Source organism: Penaeus japonicus, unplaced genomic scaffold (genome assembly GCF_977035675.1).
Source record: "Penaeus japonicus unplaced genomic scaffold, GWHDUDI00000001_assembly GWHDUDI00000015, whole genome shotgun sequence".
Taxonomy (NCBI): Eukaryota; Metazoa; Arthropoda; class Malacostraca; order Decapoda; family Penaeidae; genus Penaeus; species Penaeus japonicus.
The window spans coordinates 13197147-13204646 of record NW_028234417.1 but is presented as its reverse complement, the minus strand read 5'-3'; the positions used below and the strand labels follow the sequence as shown (position 1 = coordinate 13204646).

General features: G+C 44.8%; 1 protein-coding gene across 1 annotated transcript in view; it reads right to left on the bottom strand.

The window, feature by feature from the left end:
• Nucleotides 1–7500, bottom strand: part of LOC147470367 (centrosomal protein of 104 kDa-like) — a 72002-nt gene that overhangs the window by 13400 nt on the left and 51102 nt on the right. The window lies entirely within an intron of this gene.

Below are 7500 nucleotides of genomic sequence, written 5' to 3'. Positions count from 1 at the left end.
CCCTGCACTTCCTCCCTATCCCTTGCGCCCCCCCCCCCTCCCCCTCACGAACTTCCCCCATAAATACAATCACCCTCACTCCGTTATCTTGATACCGTGTCTCAGCTATATGTAATATTGTACCCCACTGACCCTTGATTGGATGTATTTAATTATTTATGACAAATATTGAAGGTATAGATTCGTTCATATATTTAGATACGTATATATTCAAATAACCTTTACGCATTCATATATAAATCCCAAACATGTCAATTTACACCGATATTGTGACGTAAGTTCATAAAGACAACACTGCACCAAAGATTCTAAACGCATAACGGGCTTTGAATGGATGTTCTCGATCTCATTGTATAAGTATATAAAATGACATCTGGCAGTGTTTGTGCAAATAAAAGAGATTTTGATAATTCACTCTACGTAAATTGCAGTATTCGAAATAACATTCATCTGATAATCGAAGTTGGCATCAATGTTATAGCGAACACCAGCAACATTTTTATTGTCTCTCTCCTTCCCGCCATTGCACTGGTTATAATGCAGCTTTACTTTGCATATTACCTATGTAATTCACATATAGTTACTTATCGAGATAAAATCTATATATGTGAATATCAAAATAAGAGAAGATGAATTATTAAAAGTCTGGTGTTTGTCTGTGTGCCTTTAGACTAGCTTACCTTCCGTGTAATTGTACTGCATAGCCTCATTGGAAATAAGCCTGTTTGGGATATATATATACAGTATATGCATATAAATGAATGAACGAATACTATATATATATATATATATAATATATATATATATATATATATATATATATATATATATATATATATATATATATTATATATATATTTATATATATATATATATATATATATATATATATATATATATATATATATATATATATATGTATGTATGTATGTGTGGGTGTGGGTGTGCGGGTGTGGGTGTGTTCTATATTCATAGAATGGTTCTTTGAATATCTATATGAAGTATGTCACTGAATTAATAGAATGAATACCTATCACAATTAACCAGCGATGTCCGACACATTGATTTTCAGTCAATCATGAACCAGTGATGTCCGCAAATGCCACATCATTGATACCTTGAGGACAGATCAGATAAAACAGATTATATTTTAGTGTCACTTTGATATAGCTGTTATTCTTGTCCTGTTGTACCTTTGTTGTTATTATTCTTCTATTTTGATTTTGTTGTTGTTCTCGTTGTTTTCACTGTCAATTTTCTGCTGTTGTTGTTATCATTTCAATGGCATGGGAAGATATCTTCCGCTATAATTGTCCGTTTTTTTTTTTGTTTTTTTTTTCATGATTGTGATGATACTCGTAAAAGATTTTTTTAATGATAATAATAAAATAAAATAAAAAGTGATGAGAAAGAGAAAGAGAGAGAGAGTGAGAGAGAAGAGAGAAATAGAAAGAGAGAGAGAAGGGGGGGGGGAAAGAGACAGATAGGAGAATAAAGAGCGAGAGAAAGGGAGAGAGAGAAATGGAAACAGAGACAGAAATGTAGGGAAATAATGGAGAAAGATATGAGAGTAAGAGAAAGAAAAAAAAAAGACGAAACAAAATGAATAGGGTAAAACAAAAAACAAAAGTATATAAGAATAGTTAAACAAAATAGGAGAGAATCATACAAAAAGAAAAAGGAAATGAAAAAAAGAAGAAGAAACCCTTTACTCCCCTTTCCTTTCCATCTATCAGATAGCTGTGTGTAAGTGAACTGAATTCCGACTGTTGGTTTATGAAAATTGTATTCGGTGAGAGGCAGTGCGAGAGAACTTGCGGATGGGTTGGGAGAGCTTGTTAAGGTCAAGGGTCACGGTGGGGGGGGAGGGGGGGGTTGGATGTGGGGGGAAGATGGGTTGGATGTGGAGGGAGGATGGGTTGGATGTGGAGGGAAGATGGGTTGGATGTGGAGGGAGGGGGGGTTGGATGTGGAGGGAGGGGGGGTTGGATGTGGAGGGAGGATGGGTTGGATGTGGAGGGAGGGGGGGTTGGATGTGGAGGGAGGATGGGTGGGATGTGGAGGGAGGGGGGGTTGGATGTGGAGGGAGGATGGGTGGGATGTGGAGGGAGGGGGGGTTGGATGTGGAGGGAGGGGGGGTTGGATGTGGAGGGAGGATGGGTTGGATGTGTAGGGAGGGGGGGTTGGATGTGGAGGGAGGATGGGTGGGATGTGGAGGGAGGGGGGGTTGGATGTGGAGGGAGGATGGGTTGGATGTGGAGGCAAGATGGGTTGGATGTGGAGGGAGGGGGGGTTGGATGTGGAGGAGGATTGGTTGGATGTGGAGGGAGGATGGGTTGGATGTGGAGGGAGGGGGGGTTGGATGTGGAGGGAGGGTGGACGGGATGTGGAGGGAGGGCGGGTGGGATGTGGAGGGAAGATGGGTTGGATGTGGAGGGAGGGGGGGTTGGATGTGGAGGGAGGATGGGTTGGATGTGGAGGGAGGATGGGTGGGATGTAGAGGGAGAGGGGGGTGGGATGTGGAGGGAAGATGGGTCGGATATGGAGGGAGGGGGGGTTGGATGTGGAGGGAAGATGGGTTGGATATGGAGGGAAGATGGGTTAGATGTGGAGGGAGGATGGGTGGGATGTGGAGAGAGGGGGGGTGGGATGTGGAGGGAGGAATGGGTGGGATGTGGAGAGAGGGCGGGTGGGATGTGGAGGGAGGACGGGTTGGATGTGGAAGGAGGATGGGTGGGATGTGGAGGAGGGTGGGTGGAATGCGGAGGGAAGATGGGTGGGATGTGGAGGGAGGGCGGTTTGGATGTGGAGGGATGGCGGGTTGGATGTGGAGGAGGGCGGATGGGATGTGGAGGAGGGGGGATTAGATGTGAAGGGATGTAGGGTTAGATGTGGAGAAGGGCGGGTTGGATGTGGAGGGAGGATGGGTGGGATGTAGAGGGAGGGCAGGTGGGACGTGGAGGAGGGTGGGTGGGATGTGGAGGAGGGGGGTTAGATGTGGAGGGATGTCGGGTTAGATGTGGAGAAGGGCGGGTTGGATGTAGAGGGAGAGCAGGTTGGATGTGGAAAGAAGTTGCGACGGATGTTGAGTTTGAGTTGAATGGTGGGCGGCTTTAGGTTGGATGTCGAGTGAATGTCTTGAATGTGTGGGTGAGGTAGCGTAGAGTGAGCGGAATAGGAGGTTGTGTTGGATGTGGAATTTGATGTTGGATGTGAAAGGAGTTCCCTTGCGAGAACTTCTTAAGGTCTAAGGTAAACTCATGTTGAATGTGGAAATAATTAACGAAGAATGAGTGGGAATGTGGTGAATGCCAGCCAGGATGAGACTACTTGAATCCTTAATTAAGAACTGAGATATATCTTGGTTCGGAATAGAATTTCTGAGAAAAAAAGAGTAAGAAGAAATTTCCCAAGAAACGAAAAAGAAGAGGAGATGACCTTAAATGGAGACAGGAAAGGTCACGCAGAGAGCATAAAACCCTGATAAATAGTCTCGTAAGGCGACGGTATGGCCGCCGATTGACAGAAAAATTGATACCGGAAGAAGAGTCATGGAGAGAAGAAGAAGAAGAAGAAGAAGGTAATGATGATGAGGAAGAAGAAGAAGGAGGAGGAGAAGAAGAAGAAGAAATAGGTGGTAATGATGGGGATGTTGATGAGGAGACGGAGTAGGTGAAGGAAGGAGGAGGAAGAGAAAGAGGAGGAGGAGGAAAATGAAAGAGAAAAAAAAAGGAGATAAGGATGATGATTAAACTGGAGAAGAAGATGGAAAAGAATAAGGAAAAAAGTGGAACAAGTAATATCTAAAACAATCACATCGCTGAAAAAGCATAAGACCAACGATGCAAAACAAGACGAAGAAAAAGACCCCCCCCTCAAAAAAAAAAAAAAAAAAAAAAAAAAAAAAAAAAAAGAAAACACAGACAGATACAACAACAAAAACAAAATGTCATCAAATTAGAGGAATCACGAACTGCGACAAGAACTTGAGGAGGAGAAAGGTCCGATGTACAAAGCCCTGAATAAAGCACAGCTGCTGTGTGGGTCTGCAATAAATACCAAAATAAGCTTAATAACGATGGTATGGATTGCGCATATTGAAGAAATTGCTTCGCTAGACAGGATGGAAAAGGCGAAGTATTCGGTGTGATATGTTATTACTGTGTGTGTTTGCATTTGTGTGTGTGTGTGTGTGTGTGTGTGTGTGTGTGTGTGTGTGTGAATTTGATTGCGAGAGGAAAGGGAAATAGAGAGAGAGAGCGAGAGCAAGACCGAAAGAGTGAGAAAAGAGAGAGAGAAGGAGAGACTGACAGACAGACTTATAGACAGACTGACAGAGAGCTAGACAGATAGACAGTGAGAGACAGAATAGTTCCTAACAGAGCCAGACAAATAGGACCATGGGAACAGAGAGTTAAGAGACACGATCGCAAACTCGGGACATAAATAAATGTATGAGAATGCATATGTATGTTTAAGAGGACACGCACTAAGAGCGAACGAGTATATCATCGTTCACTTTTTTTTCTGTTTTACGTTTACCTTTTTGAAACGTTTATACTATATGTACTGCATGAAAAGAATAATCATTTTTTATACCAGTTTGACAGTTTGAAATAATATTGTGCGTTCTGTAGTTGTTGTTGTTTTATTGGTTGTTTGTTTTTTGTATCTGTTGTTGATAATTTTACTTTTCATTGTATCAAAGTGGGCTTGCAATTAAGGATCATTTTATCCATACAAAAAGCATGAAATCATTTATGATACTCATAGTCATAATACAATAGAATATAAAAAAGAAATTGTCTTGAATGAAATATCCTTTATGATCCGATAAAATTGATAGGCTGTGAACCTTAAAGGAGATATTACTCGTAAACTGTAAGATACAAGTATTTGAAATCTACAGATCAAACTTCAGCTTAAACTTGGGAGTTTTGATCAATCATATTAGTCTAACTTTAAAATTAGACTTTAGAGTTTTAGTCTATCGGTTTGATCTGAGAATCATTAAGAATTTAGTGTTTGCTTTTCGCTTTCATTTATTTTTGTTTCCTTTTGTCCTTTTCTTTATTATAGCTTGCCCCCTTTTTTCCATTACCTTTATTTCTATCACATATTTCATTTGATTCCTATAGTGAAACAAATTAAAGACTCATCTTTTGGTCTTTCCAGCTAATACCTCTTCCATTTTTCTCCTCCATCCGTCCCTCTCCTCCACCTCTCCCACCCTCTTCCCCCTCCCCATCAACACCTTCCTCCTTTCCCCTTTTTTCCCTCTCTATAGCCCACCCCTTTCCTGCACTATTCCCTCTCCCTCTCTCTCTCTCATCCCGCCCTCTTTCCTTTCCCCTTCCCTCCCTCTCCCTCCTATTCTCCTCCCTGTCTCCCCCCCTAACCACTCTCTATCCCGCCGCCTTATCCCTCCTCCACCATCCTTCCCAATGTCCTCTCCCTCTCTTATGCTCCCTCCCTCTCTCCCTCCCACAATCCTTCCTTCCCTCCCTACCTCAATACCTTTTCCCTTTCTCCTTCCCTCCCTCCCTCGCTCTCTCCCTTTCCACGCCGCTCCCTTCCCCCCCCCCCCTTTCTCTCCGTCCCTCCCTCACTCACTCACTCACTCCATCCTTCCCTCCTTCCTCCCTCTCTACTTCGTTCTTTCCCTTACCAAACCGCGCCTTCCCCTCCTTCTCCCCCTTCCTCCCTCTGCCCTTCCTTCGCCCTCTCCCTTTCCACTCAGCACCCCTCTCTCTTCTCCTGCACCCCCCCCCCCTATCTCCCACCGCCTCAGAAGAATCCCTCAATATCCAACCCCGCTCATTATCTATCCCCCCCCATTCCTCCCCCTTCCCCCATCCCCCTCCTCATCCCCTTTACCCCACTACTAGCCCCCCACCCCACCCTCACCCCACACCCACCCTCACCCCACACCCACCCCCACCTTAAACTATCTTACTGCTTCACAATGTGCCTAATCCTGCAAGATGCCATTAGCTGATTGGTGCAGACAGAGCGAGGTCAGGCGAGGTCAGTCATGGGTCATTGGGTCCTGATTTCCAGCTGATTTGCTTCGTCTAAAGGTCATGCGTAGACAGTATATGACATGACATTATGATATGATTGTGTGTTTCTTTTGTTTTACTCTTCTTGTTGGAAATATAGGTTAGATGGCTTTGCATTGTTTCATTATACACATTTTTCTCTGCTTTCCTTGTGTTAATTTTAAAACGATGAATAATATCTGTGTTTTTTTCAGGACACGCGGTTAATTAGTTTAATGAAACCATGTTGAATCATATTGTTTCCACGAATTTTCTTTTTCTTTTTTTTTTTCTTTTTTCTTAAATTTGGATATTCAGTAATACAGGAATGTGTATTTTTCTTTTGGACGTGAAATTCCTTCGTTTTAATGAAAGTGGAAAAGATAAAGTTATGCCTTATTAAATTCATTGCGAATTCTAAGTAATCTTTATGCTCACCTCCTGACCTTGACTTTATTTTTCCCCTCCTCTCCCTCTTATCCCCCTCCCCCCTACCCTCTTCCCGCTCTCTCTCTCTCTCTCTCTCTCTCTCTCTCTCTCTCTCTCTCTCTCTCTCTCATCTCTTCCATCTTCTCTCCTCTTCTCTCTCTCTCTCTTATCTCTCTCCTCTCTCTCTCCTCTCTCTCTCTCTCTCTCTCTTCTCTCCTCTCTCTCTCTCTCTCTCTCTCTCTCTCTCTCTCTCTCTCTCTCTCTCTCTCTCTCTCTCTCTCTCTCTCTCTCTCTCTCTCTCTCTCTCTCTCTCTCTCTCTCTCTCTCTCTCTCTCTTTGACTCTCTGCCTAATCATCCTCATCCTCTACCTCCTATCCCTCCCCCTCCCCTCCCCCTCCTCCTTCTCCTCCTCCTCCTCCTACTCCTACTCCTACTCCTTTTCCTCTTCCTCTTCCTCCTCCTCCTTCCCCTCCTCCTCCTCCTCCTCCTCCTCCCCCACTTCCTCCACCCCCTACAGTTCCCTATGCCTTTTATCCAAAACACCTCCCTTCCTACCACCGCCCTCCCTCTCTATCCACACCCTTCCCCCATCCACCCTTCTCCCCTCACCACCCCTCTCCCCTTACAGCTCCTCTCCCCTCCCTCCCTCTCTCCTCCATATACCCCTCTCTTCTCCCTCCTTCCTTCCATACCCCTCCCTCCCTACACACACACCCTCCCTAACACACACACATCCTACTCCCCTCACCACCCCATCACCCCACTTGCCTCTCCCCTTCCACGCCCCCCACCCCCTCCTCCTCACCCTCCACACCCTTCCCCTCAACGCACACACACCCCTCCCCCATCCACACCCCACCCTCCTTACCCTTCCTCTAAACGCACCCTTCCCCTCAACCCCCCCCCCACCCCCTAACCCGTTACCCCCACCCTCCACCGTCGGAATCAGCATGCTGGGAGCGAGCCGGAGAGCGCGTTCCAGCATTCGTGATTCCTGCGCTGTCGTTCCTCAAGCGTTTTCTGATCGTT